General features: G+C 35.1%; 1 pseudogene; it reads left to right on the forward strand.

The window, feature by feature from the left end:
* Window positions 1-11,448: 11,448 nt before the first annotated feature.
* On the forward strand, window positions 11,449-20,394 carry LOC132545766 (uncharacterized; annotated as a pseudogene).
* The last annotated feature ends 2,477 nt before the right edge of the window (window positions 20,395-22,871 follow it).

Here is a 22,871-nt window from a genome sequence, read left to right on the forward strand (position 1 = left end):
TTTCCCAGGTAAATATATTCTACATACCAGGTGATTTCTCAGGTATGTACCGTCTACATACCAGTTGATTTCCCAGGTAAGTACCGCCTACATACCAGGTGATTTCCCAGGTAAGTACCGTTTACATACCGGTTGATTTCCCAGGTAAGTACCGTTTACATACCGGTTGATTTCCCAGGAAAACACCGTTTACGTACCAGTGATTTACCAGGTAAATACAGACTACATACCAGGGGGTTTTCAGGTAAGTACAGCCTACATACCAGGTGATTTTCAGGTAAGTACAGCCTACATAACAGGTGATTTCCCAGGTAAGTACAGCCTACATACCAAATAATTTCCCAGGTGTTAGTAAATTACAATAATGTCTATATGACATGCCTCGAGAGCGTCGCTCGAAACTATCACTGATACATGTTTACCTGCAAATCAACCTCCGACATCAAGGCCTTCCCGTTTTGACTACGGCTATTGGGTCTCCTAGAGAGACTTCTTCAGCAATTATTCAGGCTACAGCTCCGACAAGCACCTATACATTACAAGCCAATAGATGAAGTTTCAGACTGGGTCCCCTACCTGTTTGTTCTGTCACGAACTATAAAATAGAGAACATTTCCTTCTATACTGTCCGAAACGGGAACGCAAACATGAAAAACATCTACCACAAATACTTTTAAACACCAGATATATACTATGAGTGTAGCTACTGATCCTGAAGTCGACAAGATTGTACCTTCCCGATAGTGCAAGAATTGTATAATCCAAGTGAAAACGACACGAGCAAAATCGAAAGAATCAGCCTATTTCTGGAATATTACCTTCATCTGCAAAGATCAAGTTTGATGGTCTCCAAATTGAAGCTAACCACTTCAGTGTACTATAACAAATGTCAGTTACTATTATGAGTCCAAGTAGGGGATATGTTGATTTAATGTAACTTCCTCTTCTAACATACAATTTGTATGACTGCGCATTTAATCTTTCCGTGATGTGCGCAGCGTTGACGTGTGCATCAATTAATTTTCATGCGTTAATGTGCATTACCCATTTCTAAACTGGGGTACAAATCCAGTTTTAAGTTTCAGCTAAATTATGACGACCGACACAAAAAATTGAAAAAATGAGCTGCACTTACATATTTATCTGCTTACATCCCAGTATGTAGGAATAACACTTTAAAAAATTGATAGAACTTCAATATCCAGGGCGTTGGATTGCAAGGTCAAGACACAAATGAGACAGGATATACAAAAATCCACCAATCATTTGACGAAATCCAAAAAAAAGACACGCACTTCAACAATAACGGTAACACACAGATGTGTATGTGTATCGTTATATAACAGTGATGTTTATGTATCCAGGGTTTTCTATAAATATTTTAATAATAGGCTGTAAAATGGAGTAGGAGTCTGGCGAAGCCAGCCGACTGAGCCGTAACGCGGCGAGGCGGGGATGGTTTGAGGAGGGGGCACTGGCCCCCTCCAGGGGACTCAGGAGGTGGGGTGAGGGCTCCTGGAAAAAATTGTAAACAAAGAAGCCTGTCGGTGCTAACATGGCTTAATTAAATGACCATGAATAACACAATGTTTAAAAGGCATCGTCCCATTCAGAATCTTCTTCATCGCTGACAGTGTCCTCTTACCTTTCCTTCATTTCATGGTCAAGGTTTAGCCGTTGCACAGCCACCCTCACCTGGGACACAGGCTCACCAAGACCGCCAGATACAACAGCTGGGTCAGTTTGTATCCCAGAGTCCTGGACCTCGGTCAGAAGTGCCTTATCAATCATGGCATATGAAATATCACGTTTGGGAGGTGGTTTATAACTTTCTATTTATTTTGATGTTCTATGTGAAAATATGACAATTCGCTTGTCCGTACTGTCGATATTACTTCAGCCATCATATATCTACTCCAGTAACACGCATCCAAAGAACAATTGTTTGTTAGGATCCAGTACGGATATTAGACCATAACCGTTAATATTACTTACCAGGTTTCATATATGTATATCACTCATACTTATCATTGCAGTCCCATTATCTCTACTTTAATCTACTAATCAAACCTCACCTTCCAAGGTTCTGTGATCACATTGGCCTGAATGAATATGACATTTCTCCTGTTTACGTAGTTTGCATGTTTATAATATCCTCGGTAAGTGTAGGACTAGACACTTTCATAGAGTTCTGATCATTTCAGCTTTTATGCAAAGGGGGTTTAATCTGCATTCGGTAAAAATGATATCCGATCTGATTGACACATTTTAAGGTCTTTACTTGTTCTTTAAACGTTAAGCGATGAAAAAAATTGTTTACAGACCGACGATAGACTACGGACGATAAGCGACTTGTCCAGCATTTGAACTTGGGCTGAAAAAGATTACATTTCAAAGGGTGTCCTCAAAAAGATCGCGGTTTTTCTTTTAACACCCTCGACTGTATATGTTAAACGTAGTTACCTTATATATTTCTGACTACTATTTTTATCATGAATTGTAGGTAACAATATTGTATATATATATATACAGTCTACATACCAGGTGATTTCCTAGGTAAATACAGTCTACATACCAGGTGCTTTCCCAGATAAGTACATTCTACATACCAGTTGATTCCCCAGGTAAGTACCATAATCATACCATTTGATTCCCCAGGTAAGTACCATAATCATACCAGGTGATTTCCCAGGTAAGAACAGTCTACATACCAGGTGCTTTCCCAGATAAGTACAGTCTACATACCAGATGATTTCCCAGGTATGTACAGCCTACATACCAAATGATTTACCAGGTAAGTACCGTCTACATACACAGGTGATTTTCCAGGTATGTACCGTCTACATACCAGGTGATTTTCCAGGTAAGTACTTCTTCATACCAGGTGATTTCCCAGGTAAGTACCGTCTACATGCCAGGTGATTACCCGGAGAAGTACCGTTTACATACCAGATGATTTCCCAGGTAAATATATTCTACATACCAGGTGATTTCTCAGGTATGTACCGTCTACATACCAGTTGATTTCCCAGGTAAGTACCGCCTACATACCAGGTGATTTCCCAGGTAAGTACCGTTTACATACCGGTTGATTTCCCAGGTAAGTACCGTTTACATACCGGTTGATTTCCCAGGAAAACACCGTTTACGTACCAGTGATTTACCAGGTAAATACAGACTACATACCAGGGGGTTTTCAGGTAAGTACAGCCTACATACCAGGTGATTTTCAGGTAAGTACAGCCTACATAACAGGTGATTTCCCAGGTAAGTACAGCCTACATACCAAATAATTTCCCAGGTGTTAGTAAATTACAATAATGTCTATATGACATGCCTCGAGAGCGTCGCTCGAAACTATCACTGATACATGTTTACCTGCAAATCAACCTCCGACATCAAGGCCTTCCCGTTTTGACTACGGCTATTGGGTCTCCTAGAGAGACTTCTTCAGCAATTATTCAGGCTACAGCTCCGACAAGCACCTATACATTACAAGCCAATAGATGAAGTTTCAGACTGGGTCCCCTACCTGTTTGTTCTGTCACGAACTATAAAATAGAGAACATTTCCTTCTATACTGTCCGAAACGGGAACGCAAACATGAAAAACATCTACCACAAATACTTTTAAACACCAGATATATACTATGAGTGTAGCTACTGATCCTGAAGTCGACAAGATTGTACCTTCTCGATAGTGCAAGAACTGCATAATCCAAGTGAAAACGGTAACATTATCGGTATATCACAGTAATGTTTATGTATCGGTATATCACAGTAATGTTTATGTATCGGTATATCACAGTAATGTTTATGTGTAGGTATATAACAGTAATGTCTATGTATTGGTATACCACATTAATGTTTATGTATCGGTATATCACAGTAATGTTTATGTGTAGGTATATAACAGTAATGTCTATGTATTGGTATACCACATTAATGTTTAGGTATCGGTATATCACATTAATGTTTAGGTATCGGTATATCATAGTGGTGTTTATGTATCGGTATATCACAGTGTTGTATGTATACCACAGTGGGTATACGGTATATCACAGTAATGTGTGTGTATATGTATCGGTATATCACAGTAATGTTTATGTGTCACAGTGTTGTTTATGTATATACCACAGTGGTGTATGTATGTATATCAGTAATGTATGTGTGGTATATCACAGTAATGTTTATGTGTAGGTATATAACAGTAATGTCTATGTATTGGTATATCACAGTAATGTTTATGTGTAGGTATATAACAGTAATGTCTATGTATTGGTATACCACATTAATGTTTAGGTATCGGTATATCACATTAATGTTTAGGTATCGGTATATCATAGTGGTGTTTATGTATCGGTATATCACAGTGTTGTTTATGTATCGGTATACCACAGTGGTGTTTATGTATCGGTATATCACAGTAATGTTTATGTGTAGGTATATAACAGTAATGTCTATGTATCGGTATATCACAGTAATGTTTATGTATCGGTATATCACAGTAATGTCTATGTATTGGTATATCACAGTAATGTTTATGTGTAGGTATATAACAGTAATGTCTATGTATTGGTATATCACAGTAATGTTTATGTGTAGGTATATAACAGTAATGTCTATGTATTGGTATACCACATTAATGTTTAGGTATCGGTATATCACAGTGTTGTTTATGTATCGGTATATCACAGTAATGTTTATGTATCGGTATATCACAGTAATGTTTATGTATCGGTATATCACAGTAATGTTTATGTATCGGTATATCACAGTAATGTCTATGTATTGGTATATCACAGTAATGTTTATGTGTAGGTATATAACAGTGATGTCTATGTATTGGTATACCACATTAATGTTTAGGTATCGGTATATCACATTAATGTTTAGGTATCGGTATATCATAGTGGTGTTTATGTATCGGTATATCACAGTGTTGTTTATGTATCGGTATACCACAGTGGTGTTTATATCCTTGATTATTTGTATATAATAACACGAGACATTTGTCGAACTGGTGGACTGAGGCTTGACATAATCTGTTCAGTGTGTTGATTTTTCGTCCTGTCTTAGGAATATATCTAATGTGCATGGCTCCGTTATTTCCCACTAGATAAATTGAGCTTGATGTTTACAAGTAATAATACCTTAGTTGGTAAATAATGTTTCCACTTGTAAGTAAATGACATACTTACTATGTAAACGGACATAATGGTTGGTTTGAATCAGCGGTACGGTAATGTTTGTTCGTTCCATCCATTGATTTTAACAATGATACGCGCGTAGCTGTGTTTATTGTCCTAGTTTAAATTCAAAAAGGCGCATTCGATACACACTGTGACAAACATGTGCTCTGGTTACTTATACCATATAACGAGATCAACGTTAAAGGTGTAGGTATGTAAAGTTGATCGATTGTAAGAATCCTGTTTATGGGATATTGTAAGTGGAATAATTAATAGAAACAATATAAAAACCGCCATACTAATATACTAGAAAAAAAACACTTTATAGTCATAATAACATACGGTAATAGCTCACACTGCTGTTGTTTACGTCGATACACAGACTACATAGACGTCACACAGTTAAATATAGTAACACTGAATACTACAATTATAGCTGTATATCAATATACATTCAGATACTTATTACACCAAAATGCGTACTGACGCATACACGTAATGACACTTTTACACAAAAATATATATACATAGTGAAGTACATTACACAAAAATAGTTGTAATAATAATGATAATAATAATAATAATAATAATAAACTTTATTTTCGGAGGATTACATATTTAGCCAACGGCTTATCTTCCATATGGTCCTCTTGTTAGTAATTTACTTTATCTATGCGAGGCAATTAAAACACTCTTTTCCTATTCCGATTTCATCCACACTTTTACAGTTGAAAGGTAATTGTCCAGTTTTTTGTTAAATTTTACAGTGCTAGGCCAACCAACTTTGGGCCAATCATGTGTTGTAGCTAGTAAATGTAGGATCTAGACCTCGACAGTTTGATAATTTTGCGTAATGTAACCACTTATTGTGTTTTAAGGAAAAGTAACAGATTTCGAGAAATATGGGAAAAAAAACAACATTAAATGTAATAAAGACACCATTTTTCTTTAACCTTGATGATATGAAGAGGTGTACATGCTAGATCATTCACTCGATGTCTAAATTTTAAAACTGACATAAGTACCTAAATAAACTGTGCTGTGACCAAATTCTTGTGGTTATTGATCGTATCGTAACAAAACAGTTTTCAAGCGCAGGTTGCGTCAGTTTGCCATGGCCTAGTTCGAAGAATTATATCTGTTCTCTATTTATTTTTTTTGTCTACGGGTCAACTTTCAGCCAAGGGGTGTATGGCATTCGCAACTTTTATTAGAAAGGGACGGCGAACTTTTTCTCCTAACTTATACAAATCATGACGGGTACGTGTGTGTAAGCAATGATAAGTAAGGAATAATGACATGACTCCCCTAGAAGTTATACAACTATAAACAGCTAGGTTTTCTACACAGAGTATTTCTGACACTTTTTTAAGACTATAGTATGGATATTCATCACTTGTTATTTCTTCCTAGTTCTTGTTTTAAACATTAAATCTGATCGAATGCAGCAAAATGGCCCATTTTATCCTGTTTAATGTATCCCAATATTTGTTAAATGTTACTGTAACAAACCCGCACGCTATATCTACATTTACATAGGATATTGCTCATCACGGCTCCATTTGTGAGAGAAAACCAATTATTTCACAAATCAAGGTTTTTCTTTAACAGTGCTCTACAATATACAAAGACTGACATGACCAGTGTTAATTGAATACCACGGTCTTGTTCCGGTTCTGTAATATCTTATCGTTTCGTTATCTCAGCACTAAGTATTAAAATACTTAGTATGACTTTCAGACCAGTTCTTAAACCTCGAGTAAGATAGTGGTGTCGCTTATGATATTTTGTGGTAATAATTTGCAAGAGGAAATCAAACACTGTGATGTGTTGTAAATAGTTCAATAATACATACGTATAGTACACAGTTCCGAAGTCACTGTGTTAGGTTGGAATACTTCCAAATAAGGTTTGATCAAAGCATACGGCTATTATAAAGACTATAATTACTGAAGTGACATCAGACAGTAATTGTACATTATGTAACAAGAATACAGTGTTCGGGTACCTACTTTAAAGTATGGTATGACTAATACTGAACCATGTCACGTGCAAAAAGTTTCAAACAATTATAAATAAACCTGTGGCTTTTTGGGTATTTCGATTGCTTTCAACTTTGTAATTACAGGTATGAAAACTGTAACTACCGGATTCATTGTGTGAGTTTTGTCTCCCAAGGTGTCTGGAGTATTACATAACCATAAAGTACAGATCAGTTTTAAACACGATAATAACATAGCTGTGTCGCTAGTCATTTATAACTTATCCGTGTGACTAACGATTCTTTTTATCTTATCTATACACAGTTGTTAATAACACGTATTGATACACATATCCAAATCCAGTTATAGAGTACAGCCAGAAAATGATATTGAAAGTATGTAGTGATACATAGTTTCAGAGCTAGCCCTGGTAAAATACAGTATATATGTGTTAGTTAAAAGTTACATATTGTATATACATAGTAAACCTGTAGTAAGAAAGCAAGATATTACAGATAATAATTTGGATTGGAATATCACGTTATGCATAAATATTATACATAATATTAAATCAATTTAAACAGCTCCAGCTTTGTACATATATATAATAGTGCATCAAAGAAAAAGTAAAATGACATAAGAAAATACCAATAATATAAAAATGTGTGTTTACAATGTTGACAAGAAATACGCTGGAGGATAAACAGTTAATTTCGGGTTAAAAGCTTTATAGGTAAGACAATAGGATAATAATCTGCTAAAATATTGAATAGACTTAAAACAGTTCTTTAGAGAATTTTATTATGAAATCTGATCATCCATGCTCCTTGACGTGATTGCTGAGGGAACGTTTAAAAGAGGCAAAACGTGTTGTCGTCCTTATCTCATTCAGCAAATTGTTCCAGAGTTGGCTTCCTGCAACTACAAAATTATTGCCATAAAACTTGGTAAGATATTTAGGAATATGTATAATATTGCTATGGCTTGATCTTGTACATCTGGTTTGGATATCAGACTTCAGGTTAAACAAACTACATAAATATTCTGGAACAAGGTGATGGACACATTTGTATACCATTGAACCTGTCCTGTAACGATAAAAATCAGCTAAAGGCAACCAGTTTAAAACACAAAAAAAGCTTTTGCGACAGATTTTTGAACATCCACTCCAGACTGTTGAACAATACAGGAAGTGGAGAAAAACGCATGCATTAAAATATTTGATTCCAGCGTTCCTTGGAAGGTATTTCTTAATTCTTCTCAAGAGACACAAACCTTTATTAATTTTTCCTAATACATAGTTGACATGATCTTCCCAGCATAAACACTTATCAATTTTTACACCCAGCAGTTTAGCAGACTGTACCTGGGCAAGCTCTGTATTGTTTAAAGACAGATCCAAGACATAATATTTTCTACTATGTTTCTGCTTTGTGGTTATAACCATACATTTTGTTTTGTCAGCATTAATAATCATTCTATTTTCAGTACACCAATTTTCGACTGCATTTAGGTCACATCGTAATTTATTTTGGACATTTAAAATAGAAGAATCAGAAGCTGATAGAGTTGTGTCATCAGCGTACATATCAGTTTTACAACCTCCGTGAAGTTGATTCCCTATTCTCTATTCCTTTACTTATTCGACGTAGCAGTTGATTACTTATTCCTTATTCCTTATTCAATTACCAATTCGACACTTTCATTCCTAATTCAATGCTTCAGAATAATTATCAAACGTGCCCATTCTATTTTTCCTCCTTTCTATTATGTATTCAGTTCCTTTTCGTTATTCCTCCCCTCATTACTTATAGACAATAAAGATCATTTTAAATGAATGCATAAATGTTTTAATTCCTTTCTTCGACCTATACAACACATGTAGAATGCTGATTACTTATTCGAAACCTTCATTACTTATTCGATTTCCTCATTACTTATTCGATTTCTTCATTAATTATTCAATTTTTACATTACATAAACACGATATGGACCGTATTCACATGACCTGACGAGAATTTCTAAAGTTTCCATTTAATCTTCCATCATGTTTTTTGTAGCTAAATGGCTGCGAAATGATAGAAACATGGACTAATAGGATTATTAGGAGTACTAATAATTGATTAACGTTTTCATTTATATTGTCAGTAATGCCAGTCGGTAAATAAACTTTGGACTACAGTCAAAATAAACGTACAAGATACAGCAAACTGATATATTAAAATAAAAGAAAATAAGAAAATTATTCATTGTAAAGGATTCGAGCAGGAAGTGAACATTGGTTTCGACATATAAAACTCATATAAGTAATAGAAATACCCAATGATTTGTTTTAACCAAGTATGGACAGAAAAGTGGACAAAGGGTAAAGAGTAAGAAAAGTGAGAATTCAATTCAGTAATACCAGTTTCAGAATAAGAAATGAAAGTATGAATAAGTTATGGATATGATAATTGATACGTATTTCACCGTTCATTTTGACAATAGATTCTAAAGAAATATCAGATTCTAATACATAATGAGTACAGTATCTCCGATAAACAGGTCGAAAATAGAATGAAATCGTCTAATTCTTCATTTAAAACTATCTGCATTATTTATAAATGATAATAAATCGAATAAGTAATGAGAAAATCGAATAATTAATGAAGGATTGGAATAAGTAATGAGCACTTTACATATGTTGTTCAGGTGGAAAATGCAATTAAAACGTTTATTCATTCATTTAAAACTATTTTTTATTGTTTATAAGTAATGGGAATATCGAATAAGAAATGAGGAAATGGATTAAGAAAAGTGTACTGAATATGTATACTGTAATAGAAAAGAGGAATAATAGAATGAGCACGTTTAATAATTATTTAGAAACATTCATTGTGTTATTTCATAATTTTTAAATGAATAAATAATAGGTATTGAATTCGGAATGAAAATTTCGAATAGGTAATTAAATAAGGAATAAGTAATCAACTGCACCGTCGAATAAGTAATGGAATAAGGAATAGGGAATAGGGAATCAACTTCACGGACGTAGTTTTACACTGTTTTTCTAAGGGAAGATCATTTATAAAAGTTAAAAATAAAACAGGTCCCAATATAGATCCCTGAGTAATAGTCATGCTTTGGGACAATTCACCTGAAATACTTACTTTTTGTAGTCTATTGGTGAGATAGGATTTAAACCAGCTCACCGATAACTCATTGCACTGGTAGAGCTTAAACTTTTGGATTAAAACATGATGATCAACGCAGTCAAACGTTTTTCTAAAGTCTAAAAATACAACACCATTTATATTACCTTGATCAGCGTCCTGTGTCCATGAGTTAATAATTTTCAATAAGGCAATTTCACAGGAGTGATCTTTTCTAAAACCAGATTGAGAGGACACCAACAGGTTATTTGCACATAGTTATTTGTAAAATTAAGTGTGTACATGCCTCTCAAGAATCTTAGATAATGCATTTAAGACAGATATGGGTTAAAATTTGACACATCTGATTTATACCCACTTTTATGAATTGGTAAAATTTTTGCAAGTTTCCAATTACTAGGGAACTTACCAGACTTTATACTCAGGTTACAAATATATGTAAGAGGCCTAGAAACATGAGCATATTATACTTTGATTACTTTGACCAACGGACTTATGCTTGTCAAGACCTTTCAGAAAGTTTTGAACAAATTTATCAGTAATTAGTTGGATAGAAGATATGCAGTCGTTATCAAGTTTTTCTTTCACAAACTTGACGAAACTTTAGAAAGGGATTCTCTTAATTTACTAGCAATAGTAGAGAAATAATGGTTAAAAGTTTCAGCTATTTCACATCTGTCAAATGTTTCACAATTTCCGTTTAGGACCATGCCTGGTGTTGAACTATTCTTTATTGGAGCAAGATCCTTAACAAATTTCCATAGTTTACTAGGATTGTCTAGGTTACTTTCGATGACAGATTGATATTGTGTGGATTTTGCCTCCTGAATCATAGATGTAACCTTGTTACGTTGAACACGGTAGTTTACCATGTCACGAGCGGCCTTTAAACAGTCGCGTTGGATTATTTCATCAGTCATCCATTCAGGTTAGGCAGGTTTCTTAACTCGACGCGTGCGATAAGGTGCATGTTGGTAAGAATGTCAGTAAATAATTTAGTCCACGCATAGAGAGCATCGTCTACATCGTCAAACATTTCAATGACCGTCCATGGGGCTGATGCGATGTCAGAGAGAAAAGTCTCCTCGTCGAAACCCTTGAATGATCGGTAACGGTTATCTGTATGGGAGAATTTGGAACCAAAACTCCATTTGCGGACGAAACAAATGGGGTAATGGTCACTTAGCCCATTTTGTATTACATGTGTGGCTCTAATGAACTCTGGTGACGATGTATACACATGATCAAGTAAGGTTTCTGATTCAAAGACCCTAGTAGGATCTTTTACCATCGGAGATAAATAGTGGCCGGAGGTGATATCAGTCATTTGATTGGTCTTTACAAGGTCAATGTTGAAATCCCCCACGATTATTACTTCAAGATTTAAGTCAAATAATTTATCAAGAAACAACTAAAAGTTCTCCATCCATGAAACAGGAGATGCTGGTGGCCTATAAATATTTGCTATAAGTAGTGGTTTGGAGTTTATGAACTTCATCTCGAGACAGACAGTTTCCATGTCAGGAGTTTCAATGTCATGTCTCCTAACAAATGGGATGGCAGACTTTACTTAGGTAGCAACACCACCATGGCGCTGACCATCAGACCTGTCGGAACGTTCCAGTGTTAGACCTTTAATGGATATTTCTTCATCACTAATTTGAGAATTTAACCAAGTCTCTTGAAGACAAACAACACCAAAGTTGTTGCTTGTTACATGATAAGAAAGTTCAGGCATTTTATTGTACATGTTCCTTATATTCCACGAAAAAAATCGGAGACCAGCGGGCAATGTGTGATCAAAGAAGTTCTGGGAATTGCCATTGTAAATATGTGCAAGAGTATTTCCAGTAAACAGATCATCAGGGAAGCATTGTACATAAGTTTGTATAGGTAAAAACATATCACTACAGGTGGACAGTGGGGTACCTCAGGAGCATTCACAACACACAATAGCCAAGGTAATCCCCAGTAGTATACAGGTAAAAATAGGTTTACCTGGCGACTGTTCAGGCGTGACACTTGATTTCCCCATACTGTACCTCAGCTACATAGATTTGTGCACAACACTATCATGGAATAGTCCAAGCTTGCATCTGTAGTCATTTAAATAACACATTTCTTACACAAATATAAATACAGTGAACTTACACACACACAGACAGATATACACACCGACAAGATTTGCCGTCAAAATCACCCTTTTCCCCCTATCGAGCAGCTTTTTGTGCTCGGGTAACGTTATGATTGTTCAATTTAACAATATTGTTGTTATACTCAAAATCAAACATCTTTGTTAAATATAGAATGAAATGAACGCACCATTGTGCTTACAATTAAACATGACAAATATATTCTACTCTTATCTGATATTCGTAGCTTTCTTTTCCCTGAACGGTTAACGGCCGGACAAATATTTGGTTGTGAATTATACTGAAGCGTATTTAGGGCAAAATACGTCCGAATCAAAGAAGTAATATACGCAGGACGAAATAAAAAAAAACGGATCGAGTCTCTGGTGGACAACATCTTCATCGAGTCTGATGGCTCTCCCAAGAGACAAAATGGCATACCCATGGGAACTAATTGCGACCTTTTGATGGCTGACTTTCAAACTCGTTTAATTTCACTTTCATGTATGTTGTTGACAGATGACCTTATGTCTTTTAATAACAAGATATTTCGTGACCACCTACATCATATATACGCACCAGAATTGGTAATTAAGGACACTATAGGGTCTTTTACATCAGTCGCTCATCTTCATTCAAGCTGTAATATAAGCGTGATGATTTCAATATCCCTATTGTCTTTTTTAATTTGTGGATAATTTATTGATACCAACAATCATGCATCTCCATCATATAATGTTTACATGTCGCATTTAATACGATACTCGATGGTCTGTTCCCATTATCATGATTTGCGTGCAAAAAGTTGATAGGGTGTCAAAAGCGATGGATATTATGGCGATGTTTAATGGTTGTCATGGTGAACTCATTGTTCTATTTCTTTGTGAGATTTGAAGCTGTACGTGTTTTCCTGTTTGCTCCATTGTTGTATGCCTTGTCTTGAAAACCCGATATGACTTACTTAGATTGACCAAGATTTACATGGCGGGTTTCGTCATTGTAGCAGAAAACGCTTATTCTTCAGGAACTTTGAGTCTTATTCTTCCTGTACTTTTTCAGGGGGCTCCGACTAAATGTTTTATTGAATTGAAGTTTGAATTATGTCCATGTTGATATGTTGGTAATTTTTCTTCTCGTGTTTTAGCAACTGTTCAATAAATCACTGAAGATAACAGAAATCTTATTCTTTACTTACTATTCATTATTCAGTCATACATTATTGGCATTTTGTTTCTCCTTTTTTGTCTTCTTTTCCATCTCTCAGTCTGATTTTCATAACTACAAGCTAGAGAACGTTTCCATATAAAATTTCAGATACATCGACCAAATGTCTCTAAAGATACAGTGACAACAAAATGCAACTGTTATGATAATATATGGTTGTCTGTCGGCCATTTTAATATTCTAATCTGTCCCAAATGAACAATATATAACTACAAAGTAAGGTATCTACATAAGAAATATTAATAACGATCCATCTAGTACTTCTCAAGATACAATATATATACATAACGATCCTCAAGAAACATTAAAGCTGTCTGTAGACCATTTCGATCAAATCTGTTCCTTATAGATTCGGCTTTTACTGACGTCCCGCCTTTTGTTGACCCGTCATCCATTTTTACCAGAGAGATTTTAGAGAATAATAAAATGACACCATATAGCATATGGTTAGATGCTGGAAAAAGAAATACCACCATCTGAGAACAGTGAAGCGGTGGAACTCTTCAAGAAATGCACGCGGGAGGTGGGAAAATGTTAAAATCTATTCCTATTAGTTCAACACATTAATTTGATACGGGGAAATCTGGAAAATGGTGATACAAAATTATATTATTTCAAAGGGTGATTTTTTATCCATTCATATAAACCAACCGTCTTTTGCATATTTTTATGCTTCCAAATTCGAAGGGCTTATTATATTTAGTCAGTCTATCTGTCAATCTGTTTAAGGGTTGTCGCGTCGAATGATTTCAGATTTCTTCATCAGACTTGAGCCAATCGTCCTGTAATTCTTTATATCAATAAGATCTCAGATGACGTAGATATTATTCCTAATCCATATATATTTGCCAGAGTTACGGAGCTTTAAAATCCATTTCTTTGTTTCTGTTTAATAACTTTAAGCCTTAGTGTCATATTTGAACCAAATTGATTTCATTGCTTTATATTAGTGAGATCTCAAATATGTTAACAATGGTCAAAATCCGTCAACAGGTAACAGAGTTTAGAGAATTTAAGATCCTTAAAACAGATGCTTTCTTTGTTTTTATTCAATAGCTACATTTTTTTTGTTTTGAACTAAATTTGGTATAAATAACTCAGATTGGAACCAAATTTGGTAAATCAATATATCCCCGCAAGAACTCGAAAGAGTTTGATTCGTCATTTTTTTCCACAGTTACGGAACTTAAAAACCTTGACACCTTCAATGTCATGAAGACATATTTTCAATTTGCATGTCGTGGCCCACATGTTTACTTATCCTTCAGAAATGACACCCCGTGGTGGGAATTATGTTTATCAAGCCTATCTTGTTCTTACATGTATCGTCCTTGTGTTTTCTATTTCTTGCAGAAACATATTGACATAAAACAAGTGGGAAAGATTGTGAAACTCTGTGTGTGCAGTCCATTGGCCATTACTATACTATGTAGTGTCATACGTAATGAATCTTTAACCCCTAAATCAATTATTCAAGAACTGCAGCCAAACTTCTGGCTTTGGTATACATCCAGAACGCCAAATATTACAAAGTGTCTGGAAAAATCATTTCAAATACTAAATCAAAACGCAAGGCAGAATTTGATAAGACTCTCTGTGTTCCATTCGGCATCGTTTAATATTGGTGCTGCTGCAGCTGTCTTGGAGATGACGTCAAGGAATGACATTCAACAGAAACTGGTGGCCCTTAAATTAAGTAACTTTATTGAAATTTCAGGCGATGAGCCACTGGCGAGATTTTCTCTCCATCCGCTAGTTTTCTACCTTTTAAAGGCCAAAGCAAGATCAAACACGTTTCAAAAAGAAAATGCCATTGCAAAAGAAAGATTTGTTCAACACTTCAGAAAGGTCATATGTGATGTTGCTAAAGAAATGGATAAAGAGTGTAGAGAAGGACATGGAATAATAGGGCGTGCCAGGAAACATGTAAAGCACTTTTATGAAATTATGACAATTGATGACTTGCAGAAACATGGCTACTAATATAATGGAGAGTAGGAGAATTGATGAAATTGGAGACCTACTGTTATATGACGATACAAAGTGGAATCCCATACAGAAGTTCCTAATAAGCCAGCGGTCAAAGCCTTTTGGCAGGTATGTGTGATTGCGGTTTTGTTGGACTTGGATAGAAATCAAGAAGCCAAAAGGAAAACTGACGTTGTAGAAAAATTATTTGACACAATGAGGACAAATGGCGATGATATGGAGATGGCAGCAGTGGGCGCTGGCTTTTACTTCCAGATGGGGCAATACTTCCGTAAGGAATATCTTTGTTATGAAGCTATATACAACCTTGAGCGTGCTGCTGGCAAATCAAAAATGGTGGAGGCAGATCACAGCATTCTTTTGTCAATGGTTTATAACGTTATCGATGAATCAAAATTCAGACAGAAGAAATCAGACTAAAGTTTGGCGAGACATTACCAAGAACAGGCATTGGTCAAAATTGGAGAATGTAAAAATGGCACATACAACAATGTTGAAACTCCAGAATATTTGCAAAACATTGGAACATGTTTCTTTAAAGAAGGGGAGGCTTTCCGCAAGAACGGAAAAGAAAACGAAGCTAAATCAAAATACGAAGAAGCAATTAAGAGGTATGACGTTGGAATTAAGCTTGATAAAATTATGAAAATGGATAATATGTTCATTCATGTACAAATTCTTTAGAACAGAGAAGAGGCTTACGGCGAAATGGAACATTGGTCAAAGGCTGAAGAGGACGAAATATGATATTGCGGGAAAAGATTTTATCACCTCCAAACCGACATATCACTATAGGAATATTCAAAATGACCACAGTGCTGTACCAGGAAAGTGTTTTCCTTTATCACAAAGGGGACAAAGGTATTAAGTTTTTTCTCCTTTTTTAAGATTAATCGAAAATTAGAGGTCTGGACATGCTGTTTATTTAAGAATTAAGTTTCAAAATTTTACTTTAAAGTTTTGTAGAAACGCGTCTTAAATTGTACGTTTTCTCACTTCATTCTTACATATACATCTTCTTACCTTCCTGTTTCTATAAAATACATTACTTCGTATCGATTTGATTGTTTAAGCTGGGCAGAGATTTAGCAATATTCTGTTAAATCCAAAATCAAATACTGAAACTGTTTGCACTGTTCTCGTTTTCTGTGCTAAAATGTAACGGATAACTTTTTCGAAAAAAAAACAAGGTTTTGCCGTTTCTTTCGATCACAGAGTACGTCAGTGCTTGCACGCTCCATTCTAGTCGTTTGCCTGATGAAGGTGACTTTGTAGTCATCGAAACGTCACACTCTGTTCCACTGGTTGTATTATTAGAACTTCAATTATACTTATGTGTCCTTCGTACAATCCTTATCATGTTTAACTTTTAAAATTTACTCAAACATTGTTTGTAAATGAATGATTCGTTAAATGAAGATCGTTTTTTCTCCCATCTCTGCCCATGTAGGATAGACATGTCCCATGTGGAACAACCATGTAGGATAAATCTATCCCACATGACTGCACTCGGTGACCTCGCTCGAGGGACTATTTTTCTTTTGTAAAAAAAGGGAGACAACTCCTGCGATCGTCTGCTCAAAAATCAAAATGGCTGAGAGATTTCAAAACACTAACCTCTTCGCAAAAGAATAATAATTCCCAAACACAACAACACAACAGCATATCCATGTGTTCTGATCCAACTTATGTTACACGGTCCATATTCTATGGATCCACAATTAGTGGAGGAAACTTTAACATTCAAATCCACAACCACACGTTTCCCATCACCACCGTGCCACAGGCTCCTGAAATAAATTTGACACGTCGACGACCTCGCGTTATTTACAACAGCGATAGTGACGAATAATTCTTCCGACCAAACTTCAACAATATGTCACGCATCTACCTGGCGATGAAAGACTCGAAATTCCCCGCCATGTGCACTGGTCGCGGTCGGCTACACTGATCACGACCTATAACGTACGCTTTGAAGTGACAGGGAGAAAAACGACTGTTTATATATGAATGTGGTATATATAGGATATGTTGATCGATCTATTGATATAAAATATCAGAAATACTATATTGTAAATGAATAATTAACAAATATCATTGATTTTTTTTACGACCTATATTATGTTGCCTAATGATTTACATGCAAACATGGACGTCATGAAACGTGAATGGTGATATTGATGCGCCATTCAGACACTACCGTGGGATTTTTTTTTATACGTAGTGGCGGAAATAATGGGGTGGGAGAAAAATAATCAACCCCTACCCTCAGAGGATGTGACAGAGAAATTTCCAATCCTCGGGATGATTTTCTTGTAGAGCCTCGGGTTAGACAACAAAACAATTACCCCTCGCGTTGGAGATTTCTCTATCACACTCTCAGGGTAGGGGAAGATTCTATTACTATCATTAGGATTAAGCTGATATCCTCACTAATATTTTTTTCTGAATATTTACTGCTTTCGAACTACTTTTGAAAATGTGTGTGAAGATCTAAATAACAGTAATTTCAGTTTAATCTTCTCCTAAATCTATTTTTTTCAGAATTATGTTTTTAAAACTAATCTAAACGATAACCATTTCAATTTGACTTCGGCTTTGAGTTTCAATCAACTGAAGGTTTGCATGATACTTGAAAAGTTTATAACCAGTCAAGGACATATACACAGTAATTACAATTCAATTTTCAATTTCCAATTCCTATGTAATTTCGGGCTTATAATTTTATCGATTCCTGATATTACCGATGCGTATCTGATCTATTTTTTTTAAATAATATACTATTGGTGCCGAGATTACTTGTTCTGGAAGACTGTTCGATATTTTTTTTCTCAGACAAAAAAGTTTTTCCTGATATCTAGTTTACAATGCTGCGGAAATAGCTTTTAGCTTTTTCGCACTTTTTTCTTGTTCCCTGTCTGTGGACCATGTCTTTCCAGAATTTTAAGAAAATCCGATGCAACGTTATCGCAGGTATTGCTCATTATTCTAATTACTTCCATCATACCCCTTACCACTCAACCTCTACGATTTGTCTGAAGGCAAGTATTAGCAATCTAAGCCTTTTTAACACATCAGAATAATACATTTCCGTAAATCGAGGTAAATGTTTAGTTTTCCCTTTCGTTGTACAACCCTGATTATGTCAAAATGTTTCATTTATACTGGTATTTGTAACTCCAGAAGAACTCTTGAAACTAAGAAAGCACCCCACTTATGCTACATCCTTCATGAAATAAATCATTAGCTTTTTGATATCGACAATTACTTTTTTGCAGGTTTTTCTTTCTGTCAAACTTGTTAATGGCTGAAATTATTTTTCAATGTCCTTAATGAGGTTTTAGATGTAGACATTTTATTTACTTTATTCAAAGACTCACTTGTATTGTATATTTTGATAATTTCGTGTTGATATACTTGGTAAACCCATAAACCTTGCCTTTTCAGATCATGCGCTAGCATGAATGTTAATGAGCAAAATGTTGTGTGAAAAGATAGCTGATTTGACCGTTAGTGGAGGTTTACCAAAGACAGATTTTAACTATCCAAAGGTCAAGAAACTCACCTTCAAACTACTATACACTCTTCACGCTATCATCCCAATCAATTTGGCAAAATATCAAGTTCAATGTAAACGGGAAAAAGTCTTAAATATTTTGTTTCATTCGTATGTGGAAATGTGTACGGTGTGCAATATTACTTACCGTCTATATATATTAAAACTATGGCCACCTAATGCTGTATTACTAGGTTTAAAATACCGCCTTCGGTAAAGTAGATATGGAGATGACATGAATGCACTTCAACTGATGGGCATTTGAAATCATCGAGCTGTCTTTCATACTTATTGACTATTCGCCATACAAAAATGTATTTACCATTAAAGCAACATCAAAAATCTTCATATTTTAAAAACTTATAAATTTTATTCTTAATTCCGCATATTTGTTCCAGAGATTAGAAGCAGGGAACTTCGATTAACGAATATGGATTTTCCATAGTATTGGAAAGTCTCACTTTACGCGAAACCTGAGATACCGTAGAACACGGAAGGAAGCAGTGGATGAGGCAGACTGTGATTTAGACTCTCAGAGTGGATCGAATCCATGTAATGATCACAACGATCCCAAAGTAAACACATAGAACACAAATGATTCCCCTTATGACATGAGTGAGCGAGAGAGGGCTGTAGCCTTAACTAGTGTCATTTATGTTGGAGATGCCCGCTATATTGACTGAAAAAGTGTCCATTCTTTCACGCACCTTAAAAGACTGTTAAATATGATGAGGATATCAAGAAGGAGGACGTTAAATATGATGAGGATATTTAGATCGGGGTTTGATCTCATCGCTAATCGACAATTTCAACATTTCAGAAGTCAACCCGCATAGGGATATCATCGATATGCCCGCTATATTGACTGAAAAAGTGTCCATTCTTTCACGCACCTTAAAAGACTGTTAAATATGATGAGGAAAACGAGAAGGAGGACGTTAAATATGATGAGGATATCAAGAAGGAGGACGTTAAATATAATGAGGATATTTAGATCGGGGACTTGATCTCATCGCTAATCGACAATTTCAACATTTCAGAAGTCAACCCGCGTAGGGATATCATCGATTATTATGATGACGGGGACAGTGGCGACACAGATGAACTAGGAAGACGCGTGAATTTATCTAGTTCAACAGAGGGAGCTAACTGCGTTCTGCTCGAGTAGAAGTCACTAATCCATACAAAAAGTAGAAACACGAATGTAGCTTTTTACGGATTCCCAAAGAGACCAGAACTTAGAGTCGTCCAGCTTTCCAGTATTTGTTCTTTCAGAGAAAATCATGCCAAATTCAACAACAGCAATGATGATCTGCAGAACGCCGCTTTAATTCTTGAGGAAAATGTGAAGATTTCTGAACATTTAAAACGCAACTTTATCTTAATTACAACATTAAAATTTTGCGAAAGGGGTAACATTTCTTCTGCATATTAAAACTGCAACGTTGTCTCAATTATAACAATACAAATATTTATTTCTTGCAAAATTGGTAACGTGTCTTGTTTTCAATTAAACTGCAACGTTGTCTGAATAACAACAAGGATTTCATTCTGGAGGAATATGACCTCCAGTTTTAATCAGAAATAAGAAATTTAGTTGTCGTTCTATACCAAAAACTGGGCTTGAGAGTACAGAACTATTTTCAAAAGATCTTGCCTCAGTAATTTAAACAAAGAGACTTCTACTTTTACTTTTGTTAATCATCATTTAAAGCCAAAGCTCTATAAAAAGATTGACTAAGTCGAAATGGTGATGTAAATGCTTTTTCATTTCTCCTCCGGGAACAGAGGCGGGAGTAAGAGTATAGTTGCACGTTTTGTCCGCCCGTCCTTCCGTTAATGTGTCCGGGCTCTATTGGCATGTGTTAAATAAGGTCGCTCTAGCCTACTGTTTGACCTAGATCAAAGGAAAAGTTTATTTTAACAATATAATTTTACAGTCGGTGATATACTGTCATTTGCCGAATTTTCTTATACCTTGACATTAAGGAGTACAGATGCATCCAGCAAAGCAAGTCGTTAGGAGAAGTTGTACTCTTGCATTTTCTTAAAGGTCGTGTCTACACTTGTTGTTATGTTGTTACCTTATTATTGTTCTGTTATCGCTATTTTGTTACAGTTACTAAAAGAGACGATGTGGAGTTTACACCAAACAAAGAGATGACAAGGAAGCGAACTTTTACCATCACTCCCACAACAGGAAGAGTATGAAATGATGAGTCGGGGAAAACGGAGGTACAAACAGGGTGACGAGAAAAGAAGAAATGATACGCCGGGGCAAATGAAGGCACCTAATGCATGACAACATGTTGTGATATCTCTGTAACCAACTAATCAAATGTTTCTGCATTATCAATGAAACATTGTGAACTGTTTTAATTTGTTTCCTATCTTAATTTCTTCACCACATTTAAACCAAGGAGGAAGGCCAGAGTTGAGGACTTCTGGTATCTTCCCTCAGCTTTATGATATTACAGTTACTTAAATCCAACTCTCAAACATAATTTCTTACTTTTTTCGCAATTACTGCCATGCAGGCTGTTTTCTTTCTTGCATTTGAATTTTGATATAGAATTGTTCATTTTAAACTTAGTTTTGTCAAATTATGTCAATGTTTTTGGATGTTAATTCTGATTCACACTATTTCCTTTTTTATTCATAAATTAATAAAAAGTCATTTGAAAATCATGCTCTTCAATTTCACACCTGACTTGAACATGAAGAAATAAACATGATGCTCAGCAATCACTAACTGTTCTAATGCAAAACTAACCAGTAGATATAATTTTAAAAAGCTGTAAGAAAATATCGTAGTATACCATTTTTAAGAGTCTTCAATGTTTTTAATGAATCCTATGCATAGGAAAACTTGTTTAATTGTTTTAGTATCAAAATATATATTTTTAAGACTGATTGACATTTTTGACTATACATTGTTTAGTATCAACTTTATTTTCAATTTTAATTTAAAGAACTATTAGAATGACAACTTAGCATAATAATTTAATGACTGATTTAAAATTAATGGCAAAAACTCATCTGTAACATAAATGTCGTAAACTTCCAGGTTATCCTTACAGACCTTACAACAGTCCCATTGTCATTTATTTAGTTAATATTTAGTAGTTGTTATGTAAACATTGCCAATGGAATTCTTTACATTTTCTGTTTCCAACAGATGTTTTTAATGTTTTCCCTATGGTTTTCTAATTCAAAAATCATATTCATATAATTATTGCCAGTTTTGTTGTGAACTAGGTTTTTTTTATTTTGTTTTTGTGGTTTTTTTTGTTTGTTTTTTTTTTGTTCTATATTGATATTTAGAATTTGAGAATCAAGCTGGACGTATTTGATGCTCATTAATTTGCAAGTTGGTTCCGTTGTTATATACCTTGTTCTCATTTGAGAACGTGACATTACTTACTTGGATTGACCAAGGTTTACATGGCGGGTGTCGTCGATGAAGCAGGAGATTTACTCTTCCAAAACACCAGGTCTTCTTCTCATTGTACTTTTTCAGAAGCATTCGTGATAATTTTCTTTTGTTCATATTTTAGCCTAATGCATTTTTGTTTGAATTATGATTATATTACCGTATTGGTATGTTCTCATTCTTTATTCTATTTTATTTTTTTATGTTTTCAT

Source organism: Ylistrum balloti, unplaced genomic scaffold (assembly GCF_031769215.1).
Source record: "Ylistrum balloti isolate Yb309-2 unplaced genomic scaffold, AGI_CSIRO_Ybal_v1 Utg369856, whole genome shotgun sequence".
In the NCBI taxonomy this organism is placed as follows: domain Eukaryota; kingdom Metazoa; phylum Mollusca; class Bivalvia; order Pectinida; family Pectinidae; genus Ylistrum; species Ylistrum balloti.